Here is an 18,305-nt window from a genome sequence, read left to right as displayed (position 1 = left end):
TGTGTTCGTAGTTGTGATGGAAGTTCTTACGGCCCTAATGAAAAAAGCTAAAGATTTGGGAGAATTCTGTGGCTTCAAGATTAATGGCGATAAGGAGGTGGACTTGCTCCAATTTGCGGACGATACATTGATTTTTGCTGAGTGTGATTTGGCTAATCTATGGAGTCTAAAAGCTATTTTTAGAGGGTTTGAGATGATGTCGGGTATGCGGATTAACTTCCATAAGAGTAATTTGTATGGGGTTAATTCCGGAGATTGGTTTATGGAAGTGTTGAAGCGGTAAAGCGGCAAGCAAAAAGTAATACGTATTATTTATTACCGGGTGATATAGGTTATATCGTATCGTAGTCCACAGAGATTGGTGGGAAGAACTGCCGTTCGACTATCTCGCGTTCTAAGTTTCATGATTTGGGTGCGGAAAGGTAAATGCGGGAAAAGTAAATAAAAGCAGATAAACAATCTCAATAGTCTAAGAGAAATAGTTATGGAGTTGCATTTCGTTCTACCCGTCGAATACTTAAATCAGAAGATCTATCGCTCGACACTCACAATACGCATCAACATCACCGGGCATCATTCGAGATGCCACATCAGTGTCCATGTCTGCAATACCGACGAAAGCTCAACCATACTATTCACATCAGCGATTTCTCCACCGACACAAATAACACAGAGGCATTAGACTCGATACCCACTAAGATTGTTAGTCCTGAATCCATGTCTGCAACCCAGAAACTAACAGCTATCATTCCTAATCAAGATCTATGGTGTCCATGTCTGCAACAACACAAATCCAGAGCATTTAAGCAAAAAGATCAAGAACAACAACAATGATGATTTATAAAGCGAATATATAAACGATCCCAAGATCCACAAATATACATACAATAAGAGTAGAAATACACATACAACACCCACCATTGGAATGAAACAAAGGGAAGAGAGAAGATGAATCGGAAAGATCTCACCGGTACAATGAAATCGAGTCAGATCCATGATCAATCCACATGACGTCGCACCCAATGGTGTTTCCTAAGCCTCTAAACTGCCAAAAAAGGATCAGAGCTCAACTTGTCAAGAAGAGGTGATAAAAAACCTAGAAAAATCTGTTCTAAGCTATTTATACAAACTGAAAAACGCACAGCGCGCGACGCGCCGTATGCAGCGCGCGACGCGCCATCTCACTTATGTACCAAACCGCCCTAACGCGCGAAGCGCCCTAAAAACCGCGCGACGCGCCCAATCTTCTGCCAGACTATGTTCTTCAAACTCAAAGAGGGCGCGACGCGCCCTACAGCGCGCGAAGCGCCCTGCACCAGAACAGCAAAATTATTTCCTCTTTGCTCTCGCAGCCGTGTCTTCGACACTTTATTCCTCAAGGATCCGAAAGCGCAAGAATACCTACAAAAATACAACAAAACTATCAAACGGTAGAAAAGTGTATGAAAATACATCTATTCACAAAGTATACGTATTTACACAAAAACGGGGAATTATTCAAACGGTATTAACAAAAAGCATTGATAAGTGCCACTATTTACATACACAAAATAACTACAATTTGGCACTTAACAACTCTCCCCAACTAGAATCTGTTTGTCCTCAAACAGGGCCAAACATTCAAAGAATCAAAAGTAAAAATCCAAAGAATCAAGAATCAACAAGATTTAGAAAAACGAAACAATTGTACGGTTCAAACAAAAACGCACAAACAAAGTAAACACTTACCACAATCCTACAACGAACATGAAAATGAAACGAATCCTAAGTACAAAAATCATATAAAACATTCTAAAACAAAACAAGCTCAAACACGAATCACGCCTAGCAAAAACTCATCGGTAGATGAAAAACACCGAAAGGTGAGGACTTTGAACACTCATCCAACAATCTTGCAAACAATAGACAAAATTATGCGTTCATCTAAAAATAGTATTGAAAATGCAACGACACGAATCACAAGGGCTTTTAAGGTTGTAATGTGGCTCGGTTAACAAACAAGTGATAAGTCCTAAAGCTAATCGAAACAAAAACTTGCCTAAACCTAAGGGAGTAATTACTTCCACAAAGTTTCAAACAATACAATTTCAATCCAACTTTTCTCTTCATCACAAATTTCACACCAAACAAAAAACTTATTAGCACACTCTTATTCAAAACTCTTTTTGTTCTTTTCTTTTTCAAGCTTTTCTCTTTTTTTCTTTCTTTTTCTTTTCTTTCTTTCTCACTTTTTTTTTCTTTTTCTTTTTCTTTTCTTAACCTCACATCAATCACAACATAAAGAGGCAAACACCTTCTCCCCAACTTGAATTCAACCATAACATAAAGCGAATACTCCCTACTTTCTAAGGCAAGGTAAAAATCCAACTAAACATCATAGTTAAGGTCAAGAAAACAAAGATAATCAAAATCCATCAAAAAGGGTGAACTATATCTCAAGTTCAAAAACAAAATGGACAATGACAAAAAGGCTCAAAGGGGGTACGAATGGTCACACACTCACAAGGTAAAATGACATTTGGCTTATGGTAGTTGTGCTCAAAATCAAACAAGTGCCTTGATCACTTTCGTGCATTCACAAAATCGATACAGACGAAAGATTAAACATAATAATATCCAGTTAAAACAAGAAATGTCGGTCACTCACATATATACACAATGGAAAGCCACCTCACATTTATGGTAAAAAGGGAAAACTAATTGTGATTCAAGTCATGAGCAAGTTATGCAAAAAGAATGAATAATATGAAAATTGTACAAATGAAAAGTCTCCTAAACATGCTATGCTATAGAAAGCGATAAACGAGTACCTTGCCACGTACAAATTTGAACAATCATTACCGCACAATTGGCATGTTGAATCAATCAAAATTGGAGAATTACCAAATGCTACTTCAAGTAATCGGGCCAAAATTTGAGTCTAAACACAAACAAAAGAATTAAAAATAAATCGATAAAATACTATACTATAAAGCCTTGGTGTAAGTGGGAAAAAGGTAAGTCGAGTGACTCGTTAAAAAGAGGTCACTGGCCAAAAGCTGCCCAGCGCGCGACGCACCCATGAGCGCGCGACGCGCGCTACACCAGAAAAACCAGACCAGTCTAAAAAGACAGATTTTTTAGTGAACCACCACTTAACACCTACACAACTCAATTACAGAAAAACAGAAAAATAAAACCGTTGGGGTGCCTCCCAACAAGCGCTCGTTTAACGTCGTTAGCTCGACGCCTTTATTGTTTCGCGAATGGTAAGAAAGTTCCTCGCGGTACGCCAATGCTTTCGCCTCAAACGCAACCTAAAGAAAATGACCTGCCCAAACACTTAATCAAAACTATACGAAACTTAAAACATAAAACCATCGCAATGCGATTAATCTCAACCAATCCCCGGCAACGGCGCCATTTTGTTGAAGCGGTAAAGCGGCAAGCAAAAAGTAATAGGTATTATTTATTACCGGGTGATATAGGTTATATCGTATCGTAGTCCACAGAGATTGGCGAGAAGAACTTCCGTTCGACTATCTCGCGTTCTAAGTTTCATGATTTGGGTGCGGAAAGGTAAATGCGGGAAAAGTAAATAAAAGCAGATAAACAATCTCAATAGTCTAAGAGAAATAGTTATGGAGTTGCATTTCGTTCTACCCGTCGAATACTTAAATCAGAAGATCTATCGCTCGACACTCACAATACGCATCAACATCACCGGGCATCATTCGAGATGCCACATCAGTGTCCATGTCTGCAACACCGACGAAAGCTCAACCATACTATTCACATCAGCGATTTCTCCACCGACACAAATAACACGGAGGCATTAGACTCGATACCCACTAAGATTGTTAGTCCTGAATCCATGTCTGCAACCCAGAAACTAACAGCTATCATTCCTAATCAAGATCTATGGTGTCCATGTCTGCAACAACACAAATCCAGAGCATTTAAGCAAAAAGATCAAGAACAACAACAATGATGATTTATAAAGCGAATATATAAACGATCCCAAGATCCACAAATATACATACAATAAGAGTAGAAATACACATACAACACCCACCATTGGAATGAAACAAAGGGAAGAGAGAAGATGAATCGGAAAGATCTCACCGGTACAATGAAATCGAGTCAGATCCATGATCAATCCACATGACGTCGCACCCAATGGTGTTTCCTAAGCCTCTAAACTACCAAAAAAGGATCAGAGCTCAACTTGTCAAGAAGAGGTGATAAAAAACCTAGAAAAATATGTTCTAAGCTATTTATACAAACTGAAATACGCACAGCGCGCGACGCGCCGGATGCAACGCGCGACGCGCCATCTCACTTATGTACCAAACCGCCCAAACGCGCGAAGCGCCCTAAAAACCGCGCGACGCGCCCAATCTTCTGCCAGACTATGTTCTTCAAACTCAAAGAGGGCGCGACGCGCCCTACAGCGCGCGAAGCGCCCTGCACCAGAACAGCAGAATTATTTTCTCTTTGCTCTCGCAGCCGTGTCTTCGACACTTTATTCCTCAAGGCTCCGAAAGCGCAAGAATACCTACAAAAATACAACAAAACTATCAAACGGTATAAAAGTGTATGAAAATACATCTATTCACAAAGTATACGTATTTACACAAAAACGGGGAATTATTCAAACGGTATTAACAAAAAGCATTGATAAGTGCCACTATTTACATACACAAAATAACTACAATTTGGCACTTAACAGGAAGCCGCGGCTAGTTTTCTATCTTGTAAGGTAGGGATGTTACCTTTCAAATTTCTTGGTGTTAAGGTGGGAGATAATCTGAGGAAATTGTCAATGTGGAGAGAGTTTGCTTTGTCGTTCAAGAAGAAATTATCGGTGTGGATAGGTACCAATCTTAGTATGGCGGGGAGGGTTGTTCTCATTAACTCGGTAATTAATGTTTTACCAATTTATACGCTTTCCTTTTATAAGGCGCCTAAGGAGGTGTTGAATGAGGTGTGTTCGATTCAACGCAAATTCCTTTGGGGAGGTGGAGATCTTAAACGCTCCACTAATTGGGTAAATTGGGATACGGTGTGTAAGTTCCGAGAAGAAGGTTGTTTGGGTATTAAAAATATGGAGATCATGAATGTGGCCTTGCTTAGTAAATGGAAATGGAGAATTCTCACGGATAAAGAGGCGGTTTGACGAGATCTTTTGGAAGTGCGGTATGGTAACATTAAGCTTAAGGTTTTGGTTGGAGATTCTTCGGTGGTGCATAAAAATGATTCTATTTGGTGGAGAGATTTAATTATTTCGGACAATTATGACAATCTACTCTTGGATAATTTTACTAGTGTTGTCCGTGTTAGTGTGGGTAATGGGGATTCAACTCCTTTATGGTATGCGAACTGGACCGGGCAACGTTCTTTAATGGAGAGGTCCCCTGTTCTGTTTTCTATGGCTCATAAACATACTCAAACATTGCATCTGCAGGTTTCTTTGAGAATAGCTGTTGGAAGTGGTCTTTGCAAAACTTGTTTCTGGCTGGCAGTATTGCATTCTTGTTGGCTGAGAACAGTAACGAAGGGGCTGGAAATGCTGGTGGTGATGCCGGGTATTGGTCAGGAAGGGAGTCTGTGCAGGGAGATGGAATTGACGTTCTTGCGGCGGCTGGTACCGTTTCTGTTGCTGGCAGCGCAGCTGTGCAGTAGTTTCTCTATGATTTTAGGGAGCTCTTTCGCCCTCTTGCTATGTTGAAGGAGGAGACTGATTCGTTCTCTTGGAGATTTATTCATAATCGTCTTGCTACTAGAGATCACTTAGTGAGACGAGGTATACTGATTGAGGGTAGTGATTCTATTTGTGTCTTTTGTTCGATGGCGGAAGAAACTCGAGTTCATCTTTTTTCGAATTGTGTTGTTTCGATTAGAGTTTGGCGCCGTGTTTATATGTGGCTTGGAGTTGGAGATCTCTTGTCTTTAGAGGAATTTCTAGATTTCTTCTATAATTGTGCGAAGATTAACTGTCTTTCTAAGAGAGCCATCTTACCGGTAGTTTGGCTTGCGACGATTTGGACTTTGTGGATTAAGCGTAATGTTATTATTTTCAAAGATGAGTCTTTTAGTTTTATAGAGTGCATGTTGGAGATTGTTATCATTTCGTGAAATTGGTTAGGTTCTTTTTATAAGAAGGTGCCGTTATGTAATTATTTCGGTTGGAATACCCAACCTCTATTGTGTTTTACCTTGTAATCTCTTTGTATTGGGGCGGAGCATCCATTTTGCTTTCCATTGCTTATTAAAAAAAAAAATCAAATTTAATAAATGTGTTATTTTTTCATATATTACAATATGCAAACCAATTAAATTTTATTTAAAATATAATATATTATTTTAAATATTAATATGTATTTTTTAAAAATAGAAAATTATTATTATTATATTTTTTTATTAAAAAATATATATTATAATATATATATATATATATATATATATATATATATATATATATATATATATATATATATATATATATATATATATATATATATATATATTAAATATAAATTTATTTAAAAAATAGTAAAATAATATTACTACTATAATTTTTTGATTGAAAAAATAAATATTATTTTATATATTTAATATAAATTAATATTCATTGTCTATTAAAATATAATAACGTATTAGTGGTTTCAACAAAATCAGTCCATTTGTGCTAAATCAATAAAAAGAAAGAAAAGTAGTCAGATTACATTGCATTAGAAATATGTCTAATTAAATTAAGTGTTATGTAGTAATAGATTCTGCATATATCTAATATTAACTATTTTTGGTTTAGAGAATTATATTATAATATGGATGTATAAGAATTTGGAATTTTCTCAAAGAAAACATCACAACACGTGATAGGAGCGGAACAAACTTAATAAATGTGTTATTTTTTCATATATTAACAATATGCAAATCAATTAAATTTTATATCAAATATGATATATTACTTTAAATATTACTAGGTATTTTTAAAAAATAAAAAGTATTACTATAATTTTTTATTGAAAAAATAAATATTATAATATTTATCAAATACAAATTAATTTATAAAATATTAAAATAATATTACTACTATAATTTTTTATTGAAAAAATAAATATAATCACATATATTAAACATAAATTAATATTCATAATCTATTAAAATAGGCTTAAATACACTTTTGGTCTCCTTATTTTCATGTTTTTTAAGTTTTAGTCCTCTTATTTTTAAATCCAACTTTTTAATCCCTAATTTTGCGTAGCTGTCAGTAATGATTAGGATAAAAAAAATATTTTTAATTATGTGACATTATGTTTCTATTTAATTTATTAGTCAAAACACCTACAAGAAAAAACTTTTGGGCCTAGTTTTAATGAACCACAAATGCATTTTTTAATTCAAGACACTGCGCATGAGTTAACAATATATACTCTTAAAGTTTACCTTAAGAAAATGAAGTGGGACACTGATCAAGTCTCAATATCCCATAAGTCTTCACTATCCCATAAATGTTCACTTCTTGCAATCCAGATGGTACACTTTATGATGTTCTTCATTCTTCTTCAAATATACTCGTGCATCAAATTGTAATGACAATAGAAGTTTTACAAACCCACAATTAAAGACACTACCGATTCAAGTAACAGTTGTACTAAATACACTACCTTTGTCTGGTTTTCTTGTTATTTTTTCTTCTGGTTTCAAGGAAGATGATCTGATTCCCAACTTCTCCAACAAATATTGATAACTTCAGATTCAATGTTTTCTAGCTGACCACGAGCAGCACAAAAATCTGGCACCTTTGATGCAGTTATCAAGCTTCTTCGCACAATTGAAAACTCTTGCTTGAAAATGCTTTTATTTTGAAAAACAACAGATATGAATACAATTTCTTCGTAACATGCACTAAAATTAATTTTTCCTTGGATTAATAGTAGTTTACCCCAGTTTACCCCAACTGTTGCCAAAAGGTAGGAAGGGGGGAAAAACAAAATTCGCTAACATTACAGAGGTGAACTACTGTTAACCATTTTTCCTTTATCATCTACCTTGTATGAAGTACTGCAATAATTTAGCATTTCAAATCCAGCCACAACAATATTAACCTTCATGCCCTCAGACAGATGGTTTCTATATGTGAAAAAAATCTCCAACATTAACTCCTTGCAAGTTAAACCCGGAAGTGGTTGGTCTTCTCTTATCTCAGGCTTCAGTATAACATGTTAGGGATAACTAAGAAAAACTTGACATGGATTGATTTCATCGTGATATTTATATGTTTAGAAATAGAATGATGTTGTTAATGCACGTGCAAATATAACAATGGGTAAACTTCTTAGATGTGTATTAACTGTTGGCTTTGGATTGAACATGGAGATGAAAAATATTAAAGTTCCACATTGATTGTTTATGAAATATGTTTAGTGTTTATATATACCTTGGAACATATTGTTAAGATATATATTAGGTACTAAACCCATGTTGCAGCAAAATGGGTTTTGGACTTTTAATATTTGTTATACGAATTTTAATTCATTAAAATAATTAATTTTTAAAATATAAGGCTTAATTACTCATGGAGTCCCTTAACTTAATTTAAGTTTTCACTTTAGTCCCCTATATAATAAACGTTACATTTTAGTCCCTCAAAAAGTATTGAGTGTCCTTCGTGGACCCTATTTTTATAAAAAAAATTTAACCATTAGATCTAACTAAAAAAATCAAACGGTTGAAAACTGAAACTCTATTAAATTTAACAATGAACTTCCAACACCTAATATTTTTTTACATTTATTCATCTTCTTCTCCTTCTTCGTCTTCATCATCACCTTAAATACATTCCTATCATAACTCAAAAAAATTTAAAATTAACAATTATACTCAAAACTTTAAAACATAAATCTTCAGGTAATCCTTCTACCTCTATATATGTTGTCAATTCTGAAAATATAGAAACATCTGAACAACCCCAAAAATCAGAACATCAACCATCTCAAACAATTGAATCCCCTATACATCAAATTTCTGACCTTTTTCCATCTCCAACAACTTAATTGTCCTCACCTCAGATAATTCCACCATTTGTATCTCATACATCCAAACCACTTTCATCATTGGAACCAATGTCACAACAAACTTTTGATAAACAAAATCTCGATGCTTTAAATCCTGAATCTGATCCCACAAGTCCTCCAGTAAATCAAGAACAAAACCAAAACATCGCACAATTATTGTCTGATATTGACAATTTTGAACTTCCACCAGAACAAACTGATCCAAACACTTCAGAAATCTCACCTGAAACATAACATCCAATCCCCACACAAAGAGAATCTTCAGCAATATCACCAGCAGAAGCTCGACCATTCTCACAAACAGAAATTGTTCAACTCCCTGACCTCACAACATCAGCTCCACCAAAAAGCCAACCGGAAACTCTTGTTTCTGCTCCCAAACCATCAAATCCAAATACAACAAAACTTCCACTCTCAACAGAAAAAGAACCTTCTCTTCCCATAGAACAAGAAATTACACTTCCCCTTGAAAGAAACCATCCAGAATCTTCTAAAACCTGATCTCAACCCACAATACCAACTACAAAACCCTATGGATGGTTCCAAGGATCTTAGAACATTCCTGGAATCACCATCCCCTTAGTTGTGACATTGGGGGTAATTTATCTCAAATGACATATACTAACGAAATTTTGTCACATAAAATAAATTTTTAAAATTATATATTAATTTAAAATTTTAAAGTATTTTGTCTATGTCTCCTCTCACTTATAAAGTATTCAACATTCTCTTTTCTACCCATTAGAAATTATTACTCACAATTAATATAACAACATCTTATTATTCAAAAATCAAGTTATATATTATTTTCTGAATTTAATTTTGATTCTTTAATATTTTACTTTCATCTGGCAAGATTACATTGATAAACGTGATTTATGATAAACTACCTCCTTAACTTTATATGGAGTAGTCAAAATTTGATCTATTTTTTATTATTTTTTCTTTATAATCTTGATCTACAGAATTAGCCGTATCAACAATCTATCAGTTAGTTTAAAGAGTCACGACCAAATCTATTAAATTAAAGTCGAATAACTAACATAAAACCAAATCTATTAAATTAAAGTCGAATGAGTAACATAAAAAATTAATAAAGACTTGTGCATTTATTTTATTACGTTACTCCCTCCGTTTTTTATTATAAGTCGTTTTGGAAAAAAAATTGTATTTTAATATAAGTCGCTTTACAATTCCAATGAATAATTAATGCTATTTTTCCTATTATATCCTTAAATATTTATTATTCTCTCTCCTTTCAATTATATAAATTTATTTTCCACATGTCATTAATGAAGGATAATTTTGTAAAAACCTTCATAATTTCTCATTTTCATACAACAATTATTATTTTTTTTAATCTGTGTAAAAAGTCTAAAACGACTTATAATAAAAAACGGAGGGAGTATTATATTTTTATTGTGACGTTTTAGTTTTCCATATAGTATTAAGGAAAACAAAGTATTTATAATTGTGAAATATTTTAAAAGGTAGGAATAATCTAAATTGTAGTGCAATAAAAACAAATTACAAAAAGTCTTTAAGTTAACACAAAAAACTATTTTCAACATAAATATGAAAAATATTCTAATAGACAATAAAAAGATAGTTTGCATAATATTTTTTATACCTTATTTTAAAGCCGTATAACTATAGTCCATAAAATTTTAAAAAATAACTAAATAAAAATCAAACTATAAAATGTTAATACCATAACTAAGGACAACTTAATTAATATTATAGGATCTGAGCATCAATTCATATTTGAAATCATTCAAATACAATTACACTTATCGAAAATACAGACAGGTATCAAAGGAGTCTTGCAACCACTTGGTAGACAATCATCATCATTCTCACAGTACACTATAGTTGTAAAAAAAAAAAGAATAAAAGTTAATATTGCTAAAATAGGATAAAATATTATGTAAGTAGCAAAAGAAGAAATTTTGAAAAGAAAAAAGCTTACTGCTATCGCTAGTTGTGACAAGAAATAGAGAAAAAATGATAATCATAACAAGAACAAAATTAACAATTTTAATCATATTTTTTACCCTAAAAAACAAATAAGATATTATTGTATTACTCTATGATTTAAGATTTAATACTTCACTTACAATACTTATATAGTTGTTTTTTTAACAGTTATTGAGTTTTTTTTTTTCACGTTAGAGTAGTAAAAATAAATATCTTAGATTTTATAATTATTAAATGTCTCTTAAATATATGAATGTGCTGTATTTTTTGCCTTTTGGGTACGTAGAAAGGAGATGATGTAAATATATCTATTTTAAATTATTTTGTAACCTTTAATTAGTTACCTTTGATCCTTTGGACTACTTAGCTAGGAGTTTACTTAAAAAATTTATCAATAAAAAATTTATCTTCATTTTTTTTCTTCTAAATTTTGATCATTTTATTTTCTTTTATAATTCAAAAGTGAAAATAACAAAACACATTACTAAATCATTTTATTATCTTTTGTAATTCAAAAATGAAAATAACAAAACATTAATAATATATTTTATCATTATAATTGTCTCTTTATTAATCAATTTGTGAGAGTTAATGCCTTTAAGATGTAGTTCTTTTTTAAGGGTAAAATAAATATATAAATAGTAGGAAATTAAAAACTCATCAATTAAGTAAGAGTTAACTATTTAAATAGTATAAGAAGTAACATATTAAAACATAAAACTAAACAACTAAACAACTAAGGACTAAATAAGGAGACAATAAACCACATACAACTAAACAACTAAGGACTAAATAAAAAAAATTAGAATGTGGGGCATGATAATTTTTAGACCTAATTAGACATATTTCTAAAAAAAATTCACAATCAAAATTCAAATTTAATAAATGTGTTTTTTTTTTGGTAAAATAAATGTGTTATTTTTTCATATATTACAATATGCAAACCAATTAAATTTTATTTAAAATATAATATATTACTTTAAATATTAATATATATTTTTTAAAAATAAAAATAATTATTTCTATAATTTTTTATTTAAAAAACAAATATTATAATCTATATGAAATCTAAATTTATTTAAAAAATACTAAAATAATATTACTACTATAATTTTTTGATTGAAAAAATAAATATTATCTCATATATTAAATACAAATTAATATTCATAGTCTATTAAAATATAACAGTGGTTTCAGCAAAATCAGTCCTTTTGCGCTAAATCAGTAAAAAGAAAGAAAAAGAGTTATATTACATTGTGTTAAATATGTCTAATTAGGTGTTATGTAGTAATAGATTATGCATATATCTAATACTAATTATTTTGGGTTTGGAGAATTATATTTGTAATATTAGTGTAAAATAATTTGGAATTTTCTCATAGAAAACATCACAACAAGTGATAGGAGCGGAACAAACTTAATAAATGTGTTACTTTTTCATATATTAACTGTATGCAAATCAATTAAATTTTATATCAAATATGATATATTACTTTAAATATTACTATGTATTTTTTAAAAATAAAAAAGTATTACTATAATTTTTATTGAAAAAACAAATATTATAACATATATTAAATACAAATTAATTTATAAAATATTAAAATAATATTACTACTATAAGTTTTTGATTGAAAAAATAAATATTATCACATATATTAAACATAAATTAATATTCATAGTCTATTAAAATAGACTTAAATGTACTTTTGATTTCCCTATTTTTATGTTTTTTAAGTTTTTACTCTCTTATTTTAAAACCCAACTTTTTATCTCATTTTTGGTCTCTAAACTTTACCTCATTGGAGATATTGTTGGATCCCTTCCAATTTTGCATTGCTGTCAGTAATGATTAGAATTTAAAAAATATTTTTAATTATGTGGCATTGGTGACTGGGTTAATAAATTAATTAATATTTTTTATTAACTAACTAATTAATTAATAATTAGAGTTATGTTTTTATTTAATTTATTAGTCAAAATACCTACAAAGAAATACTTTTGGGCCTAGCTTTAATGGCCCACAGATGCATTTTTCAATTTAAGACAGTGCGCATGAGTTAGCAATATATACTCTTAGGTCTGCTTGGAAGAGTAGAAATTGCAAAGAGAGAGAGAGAAAGGGGAGAGAGAAGTACAAGAGAAGTGTGCTATTTATTCTGCTTGGCACATGTGAGAAATAGGGGAGAGAGAGAACAAAACAGAATGGGACCCACATGTTTTTTCTTCTTCCCAATTCACCAAAGAAATGATGAGAGAGTATAAAACTCAATATTTTCCTTTTTTGTCCATTCCTTCAAATAAAATATATTATTAACATAAGGGTGTTTTTGTGTTTTTAAAATTAAACATACTTCTTTCTCTTCTATTTCTCTTATACTTCTCTTATAACAAACAATATATAAAATCTACTCTATTTCTCATCTCTTTCTCTCTTCTTATATTCTTTCTCACCTCTTTCTCTCTTCTCAATTTCATCTGATAAAGAAAACGATGTGGGTAAACTTCTTAGATGTGTATTAATGGTTGGCTTTGAATTGAACATGGAGATGAAAAATATTAAAGTTCCACATAGTTTGTTTATGAAATATATATTTAGTGTTTATTTATACCTTGCAACACTTTTCTAAAATATATATTGGGTACCAGACTCATGTTGCAGCAAAATGGGTTTTGGGCTTTCATATTTGTTATACGAATTTTAGTCCCTCAAAAGTATTCCATTAATCAATTTAGTCTATTCCATTAATTTTTAACTTTAAATATCTAAGATGGAGTAATATTATTGAGTGTCCTTCATGGACCCTATTTTTATAAAAAAAATTAACCATTAGATCTAATTAAAAAAAATCAAACGGTTGCAAACTGAAAGTCTATTAAATTTAACAATGAACTTCCAACACCTAATATCTTTTTTTTTTTTTTATTTATTCATCTTCTTCTCCTTCGTCTTATGTAGTTTGGATTTAGAGAAGTATGTTCCATCATCTAGCAGTTTTTGTTTTTAGAACCAGATTATTTACTTTCATGTTTGCTTTAACTATTATGTCTCGGTGAACACTTGAATTTGGTTTCCATAACTTTCTTTTTTCAGAATTGTGTTTTCAGTCTATGGTGGTGCTACTTTTAAATTGTTGGGCCCTTTACCCTAAATTAATTTTTTACCAGCATAAAACAAAACAAACGTAAATGCATGTGTGGTGTTTATGTGGTAATTTCACTATCTTGGAAGGTTGTTTCAATGATAATTGTTTGTGTGTGGTGTTTTAAAATTTTGAGTTTAATCATTAATTTTTTCTGGGTTTATTTTAATTTTTTCGGGGTTTTGATATGAATATATTTAAGGTGATGATGGAGATAAAGAAAGAGGAGAAGGAAGAAGATGAATAAATGTAAAAAAATATTAGGTGTTGGGGGTTCATTGTTAAATTTAATAGACTTTCAATTTTCAACCGTTTGATATTTTTATAATCAAATCAAATGGTTAATTTTTTTTTTAAAAATAGGGTCCATGATTGACACTCAATAATATTATTCCATCTTAAATATTTAAAGTTAAAAATTAACGGAATGGACTAAATTGTCTAGCGGAATACTTTTTGAGGGACTAAAATGTAACGTTTATTATATAAAGGACCAAAGTGAAAACTTGCATTAAATTAAAGGACGAAAAAAAGTATTAAGCCAAAATATATCGAATTAAAATTGATAATTTGTTATTTAAAAAAATATTAATTAATATATTAACCCAGTCACCATTGCCACATCATTAAAAATATTTTTTATTTCAATTATTATTGAAAAATATACAAAATTGGAAGGGGACCAACAAAATCTCAAATGAGGTATAGTTTAGGGACTAAAAAGTTGAATTTTAAAATGGAAGGACTAAAATTTAAGAAATATGAAAATAGGAGAACTAAAAGTGCATTTAATCCATTAAAATATAATAACATATAAGTGGTTTCAACAAAATCAATCCAATTGTGCTAAATAAAAGAAATAAAATATAAGAGTCAGATTATATTGCGTTAGAAATATGTCTTATGTAGTAATAAATTCTGCATATATCTAATACTAATTATTTTTGGTTTGGAGAATTATATTGTAATATTGGTGTATAACAATTTAGAATTTCCTCATAGAAAACATCACAACAACTGATAGGGACGGAAGAAACATTTATGTGTTAATATTATTTACTAGTTTATAATTGAAACATGTGAATATTATATATTAGTATATGAATGAATCTTAGTGGGGGCATATGCCCACATAACCATAAAAGTGGCTTCATCCCTCTATACAACCAAACTAAAAGTCTAGAAAAAGCACTATAGATGACAAAACAATAATAGAGGAAAAGAAACGCATCTTAACCTAACCAATACGGGATTCATGATTGATATTAGACTACCAAAACCATAAAATATCAGAACTAGAGTTAATATTAGAATTGTAGCTCACGTGTCAATTAAATGTTGAGGAAACACGAGAAAATGGGGTTTGAATTGGATTTCAAATATGATTTATGCGTCCTAAAAACAATAACAACAATGATAAAAATGACAAGGTATTTTTATCCTAGTTTACTGCAAACAAGGTTAATCCAGTCCACCCGCTAGAGACTTTGCATTCAAAACAATATTTATTCCAATAATCAAAATGATTACAATCTCAAAGACTAACTGTTAATGACTTCTCAAGGATTCTAACTAAACTTAGTCTCTTAAGGAATTACAACTCAATACTAATTTTCAACGACATCTTGAGGACAGAGACTATGCCTAGTGTCTCAAGGAATTCAATCAGAATTAGAATACAAAGATTGTGTGTTTACAAAAATACTTCTACATAAGCAGATACACAATGTGAATTTCAGACCTTGCACTTTAGAAAATATACAATGAAAAGCTCTAAATGTAAGGATGAATGTTTTTGCTCAAAATACTTCATGTTGAAGTTCTTTCACTTTTCTATTATGTTTCTCAGAGATGTTCTTTGTGAATATTTTATACAGTGCTTTGTACGTTCTTATTTCTTCACAATTCCTTGTCCTCTTAAAATAGATAGTGAATAATACCATTGAAGGATAAAAATGGAAGCATAATCAATTTCACAGTCGTAATAGTGGTATGACGTTATGCCGTAAAACATGGAGATTCGTTGGTAGCACAGTCCTTTAATGATTTAAGCATATTTGTATTTTTAAGAGAACATTTGATTTTGTTGTTGTTAATGTTGTACTACTTATTACACATAGTAACGATTTAAGTGTTGAAACCCTGGGAGAGCGACAGTTTAGGGAATAGGACGAGTGCGTGGCCGACCGAGGAAGTAGGCGACGGTGTAGACACCTCCGGTGAGTGTTCGAGTCTTCACACCACAGTCAGAGCCCCAAAGTATAATCCAAACTCATAGAAGAGGTTCCAGCTCGCATAATGAAGAAAAACTTGAACCAGTTATAGAAGATAAACAAGAAGAAATTGAAGAGGAGACGACACAAGAACATAATCAACCTTGGGTGGACATCATTCGAGGTAACTGATTGCAATCTAACGGGCTTGATATTATCTATACTGCTTCCCACATTATAAATAGGGAAATTGAGGTAGTCATTGAAGAGCATGATATTCAATCGAAGATTAGGTTTTAGGAGAATTCATTGATTATGTTTTGGGGGTGAATTACCTATGAATGCTGTGAAGAAATTCATGCTTAATATATGGAATTTCGTTTCACTCCCTGAACTCTACTATAATTAGGAAGGTTATTTCATCAACAAAATGAAATCCAAAGTCGACAAGAAAGGGATCCTAATGAAAGGACCGTACATAATCTACTGCAAGCGGATGTTCTTACACGAATGGAAGCAGACTTCACATCCAAAGAAGATACGGTGAGAGTAATACCAATATTGGTTACTTTCCACTAATTTCCTCTACTATACTGGGGAGAAAGAAATATTGGAAAGATTGTGAATGCTCTTGGCAAGCCCATGATGACAGATAAATGTATGGCAAAAAAGTTAAGAGTATCCTATGGGCGTGTATTGATAGACATTGATATTACGCTTCAATTGAACGACCAAGTATACATAATGGACCCTCAAGAAAATAGATTCTATCAACCAGTGAAATACGAATAGAAACCGTTATTTTGCAAAAAGTGCGGAAAAGTGGGACATGACTGTGCTCAGAAACGGCTCAAAACAACAGAGAAACAAAAGGTTTTGGTTGAAAAGACAAAACATGATAAGCCAATTGAAAGGTAAGAGTAATGTAAATTGAAGTGCTATAAAAACAAATAGTATAAGAAAGCGATGATAGAAATATAAAATGACAGGCTTTAAATTAGCACAAAAACTATTTTCAACAAATCTTCTAATAGACAATAAGAAGATAGTTTACATAATATTTTTTATACCTTATTTTAAAGCCATAACTATAGTCCATAAAATTTTAAAAAAAACTAAATAAAAATCAAACTATAAGATGTCAATACCATAACTAGGGACAACTTATTTAATATTATAGGATCTGATCATCATTTCATATGCGAAGTCATTCAAACACACAAACACGTTTCGAAAATACAGATAGGTATAAAAGGAGTCTTGCAACCACTAGGTAGACAATCATCATCACTCTCACAGTACACTATAGTTGTAAAAAAAGAGAATAAAAGTTAATATTGATAAAATAGGATAAAATATTAAGTAAGTAGCAAATAAGAAATTTTGAAAAGAAAAAAAGTTACCGCCAACGCTCGTTGTGACAAGAAATAGAGAAAAAATGATGATCATAACAAGAACAAAATTAACAATTTTAACCATATTTTCTACCCTAACTAACAAATAAATATAAATTTATTTTAAAAAATACTAAAATAATATTACTACTGTAATTTTTTGATTGAAAAAATAAATATTATCACATATTAAATATAAATTAATATTCATAGTCTATTAAAATATAAAAACGTATAAGTAGTTTCAACAAAATCAGTCATGTGTGCTAAATCAATAAAGAGAAAGAAAAAAAAAAGTCAGATTATATTGCGTTAGAAATATGTCTAATTAGGTGTTACGTAGTAATAGATTCTGCATATATCTAATACTAATTATTTTTTATTTGGAGAATTATATTGTAAAATTGGTGTATAACAATTTGGGATTTTCTAATAGAAAACATCACCATAACTGATAGGAGCGGAACAAAGTTAATATATGTTATTTTTCGGAAAAAAAATTTAAATAACCAGGTT

General features: G+C 31.0%; 1 long non-coding RNA gene across 1 annotated transcript; it reads right to left on the bottom strand.

The window, feature by feature from the left end:
• Positions 1 to 10,668: 10,668 nt before the first annotated feature.
• Positions 10,669 to 11,236, bottom strand: LOC131612530 (uncharacterized). Its single transcript, XR_009287411.1, has 2 exons — positions 11,032 to 11,236; positions 10,669 to 10,928 (listed from the first exon to the last, which is right to left on the bottom strand). It is a non-coding gene; the product is annotated as an uncharacterized LOC131612530 (long non-coding RNA).
• Positions 11,237 to 18,305: the final 7,069 nt, after the last annotated feature.

The sequence above is a fragment of the Vicia villosa genome, linkage group LG6, assembly GCF_029867415.1.
Source record: "Vicia villosa cultivar HV-30 ecotype Madison, WI linkage group LG6, Vvil1.0, whole genome shotgun sequence".
NCBI lineage: Eukaryota > Viridiplantae > Streptophyta > Magnoliopsida > Fabales > Fabaceae > Vicia > Vicia villosa.
The sequence above is the reverse complement of the archived record's forward strand: the minus strand, read 5'-3'. Positions and strand labels throughout refer to the sequence as shown.